This window comes from Oxyura jamaicensis, chromosome 5 (genome assembly GCF_011077185.1).
Source record: "Oxyura jamaicensis isolate SHBP4307 breed ruddy duck chromosome 5, BPBGC_Ojam_1.0, whole genome shotgun sequence".
Taxonomy (NCBI): Eukaryota; Metazoa; Chordata; class Aves; order Anseriformes; family Anatidae; genus Oxyura; species Oxyura jamaicensis.
This window is the reverse complement of record NC_048897.1, coordinates 16,649,684-16,662,415: the sequence shown is the minus strand read 5'-3', so window position 1 is coordinate 16,662,415 and position 12,732 is coordinate 16,649,684. Positions and strand designations below refer to the sequence as shown.

The 12,732-nt window shown below is 35.1% G+C and overlaps 2 long non-coding RNA genes across 2 annotated transcripts in view; one reads left to right on the top strand and one right to left on the bottom strand.

Annotated features, from left to right (window-relative positions):
• The window catches only part of LOC118168198, a 145,802-nt gene that overhangs the window by 71,454 nt on the left and 61,616 nt on the right, over positions 1-12,732 (top strand). The gene's annotated exons all lie outside the window — the stretch shown is intronic.
• Positions 5,677-6,074, bottom strand: LOC118168200. The gene is made up of 2 exons (XR_004751417.1): positions 5,956-6,074; positions 5,677-5,881 (listed from the first exon to the last, which is right to left on the bottom strand). It is a non-coding gene; the product is annotated as an uncharacterized LOC118168200 (long non-coding RNA).

The following is a 12,732-nucleotide window of genomic DNA, read 5'->3' as shown; positions in this document are numbered from 1 at the left end:
GTGTTTACTATAGTGGACACTTGCTTCATTTTATGAGAGGTGGAGGTGTCTGTGTTTTTTGTTGTTGTTTTTAATTAGGACATACACTGCTCTCAAGTGGGACCCCCCAAATCTATTTTGTATTTTATTTTATTTTGTATATCAGCAACTATTGTCTGCTGAATACTACAGAGCACATTCACCAATAAGGTCAAAGTATTAAATTCCTGAGAACAGCAATCAGTTCATTTGTATATTCTATGTGTCTCTACAAGGACGTGTGGAAGGGTAACAAGCAAGAACTTTATTTTACCAAATGAGTATCTCTGCTCTGTAACAAGAGCCTCTGTTCATCCTTGGCCAAAAAAAAAAAATTTTTTTACAAAAGCTTTTCCTTTAATAAATGAATCCAGCTCTGGTTTGGATTTACTCAAACACGGCACTAATGCAGGATGAAGAGCTGATGAAAGACTACTGGCAAACGCCATGGTCATCCACAAAAAGTTTTTTACTGCATGTGTAGTTGCAAGACTGCCTACCATCATATCTGTGAGTTTTGGGGATAGAGGAAGGCTTGGTCAGGTGTTTGTTCATGCCTTGACAGAGGTCAAACTTCTAGAAGAAAAATCTGTAATTATAGAGGTTATCTGCTAGACTGTGGTCCAACTGGCTCCTGATTTTTTGCTGTGATCAGATGTTTTTCACAGAGCACGTTTAGGGCCCCAGTATACTCTGTCATCTTCAAAGGATGTCTTCTAAACTTGGGTCAAGAGCTTGGTGCCACCTTGATAGCAAAAATCAGATTTATTATTTGCTTCATTACTTTTATACTAGATACCACTTTGATAGCTGCTTCTGAGAAACACTAAAAGAGATTAGAGATGATACAGAAATAACATCAATAAGCATCACAGAGCTCTGCTGCAGATGATTTGGATGAAATACAAAACCTCCCAAAGAGCTGCAAATGAAAATAAAACAGTATGTGCTGATTTATGTTGCGTTCTGAAGATCAATGACGCTGGGATCTGGCAAAAGGCATAGGAGAGCAAATTCCATAGGGGATACCTGCCCGTAAGTCATGTTGCCAGTGCTGCAGAACTCAACAGAGGAATTTGACATTAAAGCACATCCTACCGGTCTTCAACTATTTAATTAGTCTCTCAGAGGCAAGAAAAGAACAGAGTTTGTTTAAGCTTATGTTGGTGAAAAATATCTGGTCAAGTGGTCAGTCCAGCAGAAAATATTTATAGCTTTTAAAGTTATGTCAAACCCACAACATGTAGGTGGGCTCTCCAGGAGCTCCAGCTGCAAAAATCCCCCAGACCTCAGCCTGGATATCTATCATGGAGTCTCCTAAGGATTGTCCATTAGGTCCAATTTGTACCACTCAAGATTAACACCTGAATGTGTGCAGTGAGAAATAATTATTCCACTTAAGTTAGGAATGAAGGCAAGGGGAAGTTCACCTCTTATCCTGGTCCCTGTCTTCACATGATGAATTGCCCTGTTTGAATGGCCACAGTTCTTGTTGGTCTCAGCAAGAGAGGCCAAGGACAGATGAAGGTTGAATTACTTTTTCAAATCCCTTTTGGAACAAGGCCTGTGTAACTTTCTACAAGTGTGTTAGAAAGAGAAGCTGGAGGAAGTTAGTGTTGTTCATGTATGTTGTCCTAGGTCTATGACTGGACAACAAATCTGATTTTTGTCCATTGTCTGTGTGAGACTGTTTGTAGCCGTGATGTGTTTGGATAGGTTGCCTTGTCACTCTTCGAGAAACTAGTAGCTGGGGAGGCTACCAGTAGTAAATCAATACTAAATACTAATAGTAAATCTTTTGTCAAAGTAATTTGGTCACAAGGAACAGGAGAAAGTAACAAAAATGTGATTTTCTTGCACTTCTTTGGCTACATTCACAGTAAGGTCTCTGCCTGCACCCTTATGTTTTGCCAGAAAACTGATAAAACAAACAAACAGAACATAGCTTAATGCTTCATTTGCATGTTTGCAATATTTTTACCTGATAATTAGAAGTGAAGTCCTGCAGACACAGGAACATGCTCTTTCCATCACTGAAACTGAACTGTGGGTGTGTTCTTGGCAAGCTGCTCAGTTTTGTGTTTAGGTTAAATTTGGAAACATCTGTACATCTGGGGTCTAATTTTATAAATACTAAAGCACAGAAGTGAATGTACAGGCATTTGTCTAGTGTCAGAAACATTCAATATATCTAAAAAAAAAGGAATATTTCAGTGGTAAATATTTGTTAACAATACTTTGAGTTAATATGGTTCAAAAGCCTCAGAGGAAATATTGCAAGTGGTGGTACGTATTTAAAAAGAACTATCTATATTAAGCAGTGGAGGAATGTAAATTACTCCAAGAATCAGTCAGTGGAAAATAGAAAATAAGGATAAGATTGCTTAACAATATTTCTCCAATTTCAGTGATGGAAGGACTGATGACAGTTTGTTTTAACCTCATTGAAGAGCTGTCTGTCTGACAAGAGAGCACTCTAAGAGTTATGCTGGAAGCAGCATATGGAGAATATTCCCAGCTCACTTATTTCTTATTGCATTCATTCATTGTTCATTTAAAGTAATGGCTGCAATTGATTTTTTCCTCAAATTTGAAGGACTTCAAAATATTGAAATAAAAAGGAATGAGATTAATAAAAAGTAATCTTTTGAAAGAAAAAATCTGGAACACATATGAGGCAGCATGTAACACAAACATACTGTGTGAAGAAACCTTTTAAATGCAGGCATCATTAGGAATAACACTAACACAGAGTCAGCAGTCTGCTAAAGCATCCCTCTCCACAGCAAATCCAGAATGCACATGTGCGGATGGAGATGGAACATGACCCTGCCAGAGGGGCCAAGAGGTGGGCTCATAATCTCCAAGTTCCTATAATTATGGGTTTTTAAACATTTGTATTGTTGACTGTTCGCTTGAGATCAGCTGAACTTCAAAACAAGCCGAATTCACCCTATTTTCCTGCTAACTGTAGTTATCCCTTGGTATGTCTAAGAATCTTTGCCTGACCCACAGGAATGACACAAGTGAGAACTTGGGCATATGAGAGCCTTTTGACAAGTTCAGGCTATATCTGGATGTGAGAACATGCTTGCCTGTTAGGCAACTTGGCAACTGGGAATGGGCTCAGACTCCCACTCCATCAGTAATTTAGACCAGAGGTTGTCAGCCTGTGGCTCATGAAAGATTTTGGACTTAGAGCTGATAGAAGGCCATCAAAAAAAGAAACCTGTTGCTGCTAGGCTTGTATCTGCTCCACAGAGGTCTGGTCAATCCTGCAGCATTTACAGGGGTGTAAAAAAATTTTTTTTTTAATTACATTTAAAAAAAAAAGAGAGAGAGAGAGAAAGAAAGGAAGGAAGAAGGAGAAATAAAATAAAATAGAAAAGTAAAGAAAAGTAAAAGAAAAAAGAAAAGAGAAAAGAAAGGAAAAGGAAAGGAAAAGGAAAAGGAAAGGAAAGGAAAGGAAAGGAAAGGAAAGGAAAGGAAAGGAACTTGGTATAAGCAAGCTCTACATGTCAGTGAAGATTGTGATTTAAATGGTGGTGTCAGTCACAGGAAGACATTTGAACTACATGCAGGGAGTAGTGAGAAGAACGATTTAGGCAACTGTGAGGAAAATGATGTGAATCACATTAAATTGAATGGGAACAAGTTCAGGCCCAAGACTAGAGAAGATTAAAGAAACATTTCTGATACATCTTCTGTGGAAAAATCATATAATTATCCATTAATTAGAGAACTATGAAGACTTTTGGAAAGGATAATTTTAAATTAACAAAAACCTTAATTGCATGAAAAATAATCAACTGTAAAGTAAGAACAAGTTGTTCTTGTGAAATGGCCAACAATAGATATGTAATGAAGTCTGGTTTTGGACTTACCACAGCAGTATTTTTTTTTTTTTTCAGATGGAAATAGATTATTGCTTTTTTACAGTACATATTTTTGTTAGCAATATTGGGAGCTTTATGAGGGATCATTTTGAACCTAATAAAAACAATCCTATTATCCTTGGTGTGCACTTTTGCCAGTTGTGATGTATGTTTAATTCTCTGATGCATCTGCTTCTGAATACAAGAGGTTAAATTAGACCCCACAGGATTTAATTATAGATGTATTTGCCAAAGTGGAAAACACTGTGCTTTGCACAGGTTTAAGGTGTGTTATGTCATTTAAACTTTTACACGCTGCATAATAAATGGTGCATATTCCAGGGTGGATTTTTTTTCAGAGATAATAACAGAAGCAAAGGGAAAATTAGGGCAAGCAACTTTTAAAGTCTTTGTACAAGATATATTTTGAAGATATAAATCTACTCAAAATTTGAAGAGCTTTCATTTTATTCATAAGGGGTGCTATTTATTTATTTATTTATTGAGTTGGCCTCTATCTTCATAAGGGGTAAATATATACATACACAAAATCAAATCAAAATTCTCTGTAGTCTGTATTCAAAAACTCCTTAAGAAACTTGTGAAGAATTCTGTTTGCATAGTACTGACTGACTAACTTTGTATGAATCTTTGCACAGGATTTACAATCTGAATCAATTTGAAGTTGGTATTTATAAGCAAAAAACATTTCTGGATGTTAAAGATGCAGGAAAAAAGGACTATAAAATCTGTGGCCTAAATTATAAAATTGGAAAGTTAGTGGTGGATTTTTATGTTTGTAGATATGAAGAATTTGTTTTTTCACTTGTAAGATGAAGTCCCATTACATAATTTCTCAGTAGTCAAAAGTTCAACAAGTTGTCAGCGTAAAATTCACTCTAAAATATATCTGTCAAAGAACAAAGAATACAGGGAAGATACAGACTGATTACAGGAGGAAATGAAAAATATTTTTCTAGATGAAAATACAATAACCTTGCAATTTCCACAGGCAAAATTTATTATAAAATGTAAATTGGCAAATAATATGTAAATAGTAAGCAATTTTAAATCAAAAAAAAATCAGATACAATTTCACAATTTTTCTCATGTTTTTGAGTGTTTTTTTTTTTTTTTTTTTTTTTCCTTCTTTCTTTTTTTTGTGCTGGATGAATGAATACAGTTCTAATCTTTCTGCATTCTGTTATGCAATCTGCCCATGGACATGTTGAACTTAACTCAGAGCATATGGGGAAGGATAGGAATACGGCAAATGTGAATTGATGCTGTCTTTTCATCATCCCTCCCTAGGAATTTAATTATTAATGGACGCAGAATTCAATGCTGTCACACCATAACAAAACAAAAGCAGGACATAATTTTTCTTCCCACAACAAATTATTTCTTTGAAGTACAGTCATTTGGTATTTAAGGATGTCATTTTCAGTTAAACTAGCTCTAAAAGTCCAGGCAACTTTCATTGTATGGGCGTCTTCTGGATACTACTTATGTAACAGGATTTACTGTAGACAATAACAAAATAAACAAAAGCAGAAAGAGCTTACTGCATACTCACAATTATTAATTATATTTATCACAATTGTATTTCCGCAAAATAATTTCTGATTCCAGAAATGTTTCTACTGGAGAGGTTTGTATGACAAGAAAATATGCACCCCTGACATTCTCTTTTCTGGCTTTGTCAGATTCAGCTTATTACTGTTTTGTCTTCATTGCTATTTGGAAATGAACATTGATGATTTGGTGGTCTCTTTTACTTATCTTTTTGTTTGTTTCTTTTTATTCTTCATTTCATTTTTGTGTGGACTGTTTGTTTAGATATTAATATAATGACTAGAAACTGATTCCAGAAGAATATGAGAGGGCATTTCTTTCCAGTGAGGGTGACAAAGCACTGGAAGAGGTTGCCCAAATTACTTATTGAGCCTCCTTCTCTGGAGATATTCAAAACCCACCTGGATGCCATCCTGCGCAACGTGCTCTAGGTGATCCTGCTTGGCAGGGGGGTTGGTCCAGATGATCTTCAGAGGTCCCTTCTAACCTCAGCCATTCTGTGAATCTGTGAAACAGCATAGTATCGTGCATAAGTTAGTAGGTCCATCAGCTCCTATGAAGTATGTTGTGTTACATTATTGTTACCTTAGGTAACAGTGTCTATAAAAATAAGAATTCTCTGGAGATCTCTGGTTTAAAATGTTTTTTAAGCAAAGTATTGAAGCAGTTTGTATGGAGTTTAATGTATCACATTATTAAACATTATTCATCTACCTCCCTTTCACAGCACAGTCCATAGTCCTAGTGGGCTATTAATCAATTTTATTAGCAGACTGCAGAAGATATTCTGAAAGTCTTATCATGCTAACAAACATTTAGAAATTAATGACTACTACATGAGTGACTTTCCGTAAGTGATGTTAGCCCAAATAGTGTTACCACACTGCGGAGTTTCCAAATGCTTCCTTTCTCCTTATTCTCGTTGGTTCTGTGCACTGGCTTTTTTCCTCAAAGGAGGAAAATGCAATTTGAAAATTATTTCTATTGTTCCCACAATTGTATTAGTGTTGCACGTGGGATAAATGGAAAGTTCTATTCTCTGAAGTGGTCACTTCTTTTTTGTGCACCTCTCTGCCAAGTTTTGATGCAATGTCTTGTACTAAGCACAGAAATAGATACGGAATGTCACTTATTTTTATCTTCCAGTTGATATATAGATTTTGTTTGTTTGTTTCTTCACACACAGAACATATCTGCATTTTTCTGACCCACTCTTGCTAAATGGAATGGGAATGGATTGGGATCAGTAATTTTTGTTGTTGTTGTTGTTGTAGTCCCTCAGATCCATCACTAGGGGTGCTGTAGCCATGAAACCTGCCTTGAATTCTGATCATTGCCTGTCAAAGACAGGAGAACATTAAATCACACTTAAAAAAACCTGCAAGGTCTCAAGAGCTTACAGGAAGCACAGTGGTGTAAATAGAGGTATCTATATATGCAGTGGTATAAATACATTAAGCAGCATCCCTGGAGGTGTTCAAGGCCAGGCTGGATGGGGCCTTGGCCAACCTGATTTAGTGGGTGATATCCCAGCCTATGGCAGGGGGGTTGGAGTCAGATGATCTTTAAGGCCCCTTCCAACCCAAGCCATTCTATGATTCTATTAGTTAGTAGCAATGTATAGAGTCCTACAGGTTTTCATGTAATACAGGACATTTAGAGGTGGATATAGAGACAGTACAGTTTTCCATTAGATGGTGAAAAATGATACCTCCCAGCCCATCTTTTGACAATTTTAATAAGAATAATATGATTATTGCTAAAGCTGATTTCACAGCTAAATTCCAGTGTGAATAATTATAGTATGGAAATATTCCCCATTTGTTCAGGCAAGCCAGACAGTGCAGAGGAAATCAATTCAGTCATGTCTTGTGATATTAGTCGTGATGTGTGAGCAGGTAGAGAACAGCAGAAACTCTTCTCCATCTCCATGGCATAGAATGAAGGACTCTAATGCTGAATCCATGCCTTACATAGGGTCCAGGAATTCATTTGGAAGATGTACAGAACTGATATACTAGATAATTTTTAAAACCCAAGCTGCCCAGTTTCTTCCTGACTTCTAAGATTTAAATTAAGCTTTGGATTTTGAAGACTGATAGTTTTAAAAATGCTATTTTAGTTATGGGCAGTGCATTTTATTCTCATTCATACAGAAATACAGTATTCAGCAGTGCTTTATAAACTGGTAATTGACAACAAAGGTGCTGTTCTACAGACAATCGAGTTTTCTTTCTAGAAAGATGTGAAGGTTTCTCTCTGGGTAGATCCAGGAACTTTTGTTTCCACAAAATGCAATCAATCCCATTTTCAAAATCCACGGCCTGTTCTTCAAATCTGGGAGATATTTCTTCAAAATTTGGCAGGGGAAGGGAATAATATCCCCTAGAGATCCATTATAGTCTTCTTTTTCATGATGTTTTTGTTGGTCTGTTACTTTTTTGGTTGAAATAGGAGCTCAGCTTTTGAAGCTGCTTTGGATTCAATCTTCATGTGGAATCATAGTCAGGATACCAGATGGAGCTGAAAGTCATGTTGAGACAAGAAGGTAATGTTTTAGTGGCCTTGCCTTGTGTATGTTTCACATACTTTCCATATAATCCCATATTTTGGTAAATTCTCAGTCAGATGAAATATTTACTATATGACTCAGAAGAAAATGTTTGAGAAGAGTTTCAGCCTGTAACAGTAGCTCACATTGGGTTGAGCCTCTTAGATACATTGTATTCTGGGTCTTTTTTGAATGTATTTCTGTTTATTATTTTCCTTCTGTAATTATTGATACATATAATTTATTATATGTTAAAATTCCAGGGAACTGTTTTTTTCTTTTTTCTTTTTCTTTTTTTTTTTCTTTTTTTTTCTTTTTTAAAGGAGTAAGAAAGGTCATTAGGAGTAAGAAAGGTCAAAGGTTAAGAAAGGTCACTAAATTCTATTAGTTCATTTTGATTTTCCTCTTTTTATTATGGGGTGATGTCTTGCAAATGTCTGAACACTGCTTATCCCTTGTGCTCAGGCTGTCTATGACTAATCAGTTTGGTTTTTAATTAGAAGTGTCTCTTCTGAGGGAAACAGGTTGCAGATTATTGACGGTCTTATATTACAGATGAAATGATTGAAAATTGAGTTATCGTAACTATCTAAGGTGGGAGTAAGATCTGCTTTGCCTAGCATTCACTTTCTTCTTCAATGTGTTTCAGTACTGCAATATCTATGCTGTTAACATTCATTTAAATCTTCTGCATATTGAATTTCATGAGCATTTCTACCCTGTGTATACATCAAAAGATTTGCCACAGTACTCTAACCTGATCATTATGACAAGTTAGCCCATGAAGCTGTACATTCCCTGCTGTTCTAGGATACATTGTAAGCATAGATCATGATACACTACAAAAACGGCTCTGCATTTCTCAAAGTGCATGAAAATATATCATGATTACATAAGAGGTTACACATTGGTCCTGTTTACTATTATTTATTTTGAATAATTCCTTTTTTCAACTGAAAATGATTACGGTGATACATATTTCTGAATGTACAGCAAATCCTGTAAGGAGATTTATTTAAAGAGTGGCTGTTTCTCAGCTTTATTGATTCATTAATGAATTATATAATATATTAAGATATTTTGAAGCCCATAAACATCCTCATTCAACACCAAACACCTGTCACACAATGCATATAAATTACTACACTGATTTTCTAAACTTAACCTATGATAGAACTTCAGCATTCAAACACTTCTGCAGTTAAACGAGATATTTAATGTTTCCATGCCACCTTGCTGAATCCCGATGATGAAACAAGTTGTTACATGAATGGCAGACTAATAATTTGTGTGACATCTATTTGAATTCCTTGATTTCAATAGAAAGCTCTTTAATAATATATTAGTAAATTCTGTTTTCTCTATCCATTAGCCTACCTCTGTGAAGCTTGTAGAAATGCAATGTCTTTACAATGTCTTCATCTTCCATCAGTTTTGGTTGAAGTTAGAGAAGTTATTAGGACAGACTGATGAAATAAGTCTTGTTTCTTCAGAAAATTGGGCTAAAAAATCTTTGGGGAGCCACTGCAAGATAGTGGATAAGCAGTATTGTATAAACAGTGTGTTTGGTTCTCCTTTAGCTAATATCAGTGTTGGCACATTATAGTATTAAAAATACTTGATTCAGACACATGGAATCAGATTATTGAAGTGTTTTTCCACTCTGGAAGTGATCTTTTTGCTGGAGTATAAAAATTCATGTTATCTCTTGTCTTTGTTGTCCGGATGCCAGTTTGCCACTAATTAAAATTACTTGAGCAGCAACATTTTCTTTTGTTTTGCACTGTGAACTAGAGATGCTGAAATCATGACAGTGTAACTTTCAAAATTTCAAGAAAAAAATAATAGGTTGGCTAAAGTTCTTCCTTGAAACTTCTATTAGATTTCAGAAGTTTGATGGTTCAGTTGAATAAGCAGCAATAAGGCAGATTGCATACAAGGTCAAACATGTATTCTTTCACTAAGAGAAGAAAGGCTGAGAAAGACTAAGAACTGCTGAGGAGCTGGCATGTCCTGACATTTGCACTAAATGCAGGATTTTTCATGGAAAACTACTGGCACCTTAGCTTATACATTATATGGAAAGAAGAATACAGAAGTAGACTAGTAAACAAGTCTTTCTGGACATATTTCAATAAGCAATATTAGTGATATATGAATTCTGTTGCTCAGACTTATTACAGAATAAACATTAAATTGTGAGATTTTCACAGATCTGTAATTTAAAGTAAGTCTGAATATGACACAAAATAATTTTAAAAATATCTTTGAGGAAATATCCGTAAATCCAAATAAAAAAAATTGAGCCTTGAAGAATGGTTTTCTTAGGACTGATTGCTCTAGAAGTCTGATACATAAAAATTTTAACCTGCTAGAAAATTCATAATGTCCTTTTCTCCTGTTATTTTCAGTAAAAGTTGGAGATGCTGGAAGACTTTTTAAGTTTATCAAACTTATTTAAAACTGAAAAAAAATGTTAGGACATTATTTTATCTGAACCAGTTTATCTGACCCATTCACCTCATCTTTAGACAAATTGAGCATAATAACCTGACCACAGAGTCACAGCTGATCTAGGGTGATATAATCCTGCTGTTTTCCTTCACCTCCAACTCTGAAACTGTAGAGTTAAGGCAATTTCTCTTACCACCTCAACTGTATTCATTGCCTAGGAGTTTTAGTGCTTTATTTGCAGACATTTAAAAGTTTGAATCTGAATGTTATTTTATTAATGGAGAGTCATTGTTTTAAATGAGTCATACATTGAAACTATCCACCAGGAGTCCAAAGATTAATTAAAAAGAATATGTAAAATTCAGTGGCAGAAAAATACCATAATGATGAAAAATTATTACAGCATTAGAATCTTTTCTGGCAGAAGACAAATTCCTTGAATTTTCATGTCAATGCCTAATGCAACCAGAGCAGCCACATTTAGCTATCGGCAATTTAATATCAAATTGCAGGAGGCTTGCCAGATGGAATTTTTAAATCTCCAGGTTTCAGAGACTTTGTATTGCATGTGCATTTAAATTAAACCTATTGGAACCTTTTACCAAAATTTTAATTGTAGAAAATTCAGGAAAAGCAAGATCTTTTATTCCCTTAAGAATGGTAAAACTATCATTTTGAAATGAAAATCCTTTAATGGATATTTATCAACATTTCCCCCCCACACAGACCCCAGAATTGCTTTAGCATTCCTTGGCAACCAAATATTTCCCTTATTTTAAGAGATGGTCATATTTTCATGTCAAAACAACTTCAGGAAGAAAGAACAGTACGTCCTATGAAGTGTCAAACCCAGTTCCAGTCAACAGTTCAAATTGTGATGATCTTATATTATGCTTCTGAAAATAGATGCTTAGTGCAATTATTTTCCTTAAGACTATGGAGGAGGACTTCTCAATCATTTTCTACATACTTCCCACCTCATTTGTGAGAACTGTCATTGTATTCATGTAGCATATCTGACTGAAGGCTTCCTCCCAAAGCCTAGATCTTAATTCTAGAGCTGTAGACATAAGCCATCAAATATTTCAGCTAAGATGGATTTGTCTTGTTTCAGAAGGATTAAGATTTGTTTGCATTTAATGGCATATCTTACCTTCATGATAAAAGTGATAGCGTTTTTGTCAACATTGGCAAAGACCATTACAGGCCTTAGAAACAGAAGATGAAAGGTGTAGCTCAAGACCCAACATTTCTTTTGAATAGTTTAATTTATTACTATATTTTATTTTGTAGTATTTTGTTGAATGCTGTGAAATAGGCATGTGTATATTCAGTTCAGACTTTTTACCAAGTTATTACAAAATGTAGAGAGCAACAGTTTTGTGACACATTATAAGTATTGGAGTTGGTCACCAAATAATGACTTAACTTCTCACCCTACCTCGTAGGCACCACCATTCCCACTTTTTCAGAGGCTTTTGAAAATAATGTGCTGCCTTGAAAAAATGCCTCTTCTGAGGAGGACACAAAGTTATATTATTTTGTCCTTTGAGATTAACTCAGTCAAGAAGAGGAAAGATACTTAGTTCATGAAATATCCTAATTGTAAATTCATGTTTTCAATAAAAAAAATAAAGGTCTGACTTGGACCTTTCACCTTTCTTCCACCTACCCATGATCTTTCTTGTTACAATGAGTTAACTCCTCTGAAGTGGATTGGCAGAATTAGGCATAATAGTAGTTAACCACTGCTTTAGTGTCGAAATTTCCAGCTCACTGGTGCCTTAGTAGCAACTGCTGTGTCTTCATAACAAACCAAATGTACATGACAGTATCCTCATCCATCAAAGTACATAGCAAAATTAGACAAAGAATATCCTTTCTTATAATCTGTATCACTTCTCTGAATTTAATGCCTTCCTATCTTCTATATACAGTCTTAAAGAAGGAAACTGACAGATACTGTGAGACTGTAATTTATTTTTTTTATTTCATTTTTAACCTTTCCTTTGTGGGTAACAGAAAAGAGTAACAGCATATATGATAAAATGTGCTTTTCTGCAAACTCTTTTCTAAGCTTTTCTCAAAAGCCACAACTTTTTTTTTTTTTTTTTTCTCCAGAACCTTTTGTGTTTCCCTTGGAAAAGCCTTCATATAGTCTATGAAATGTTTAAAAGATATGACTTCTAGAATATGTTTTTCATCTCTTCTCTCTCTTTTTCCTTTCCTTTCCTTTCCTTTCCTTTCCTTTCCTTTCCT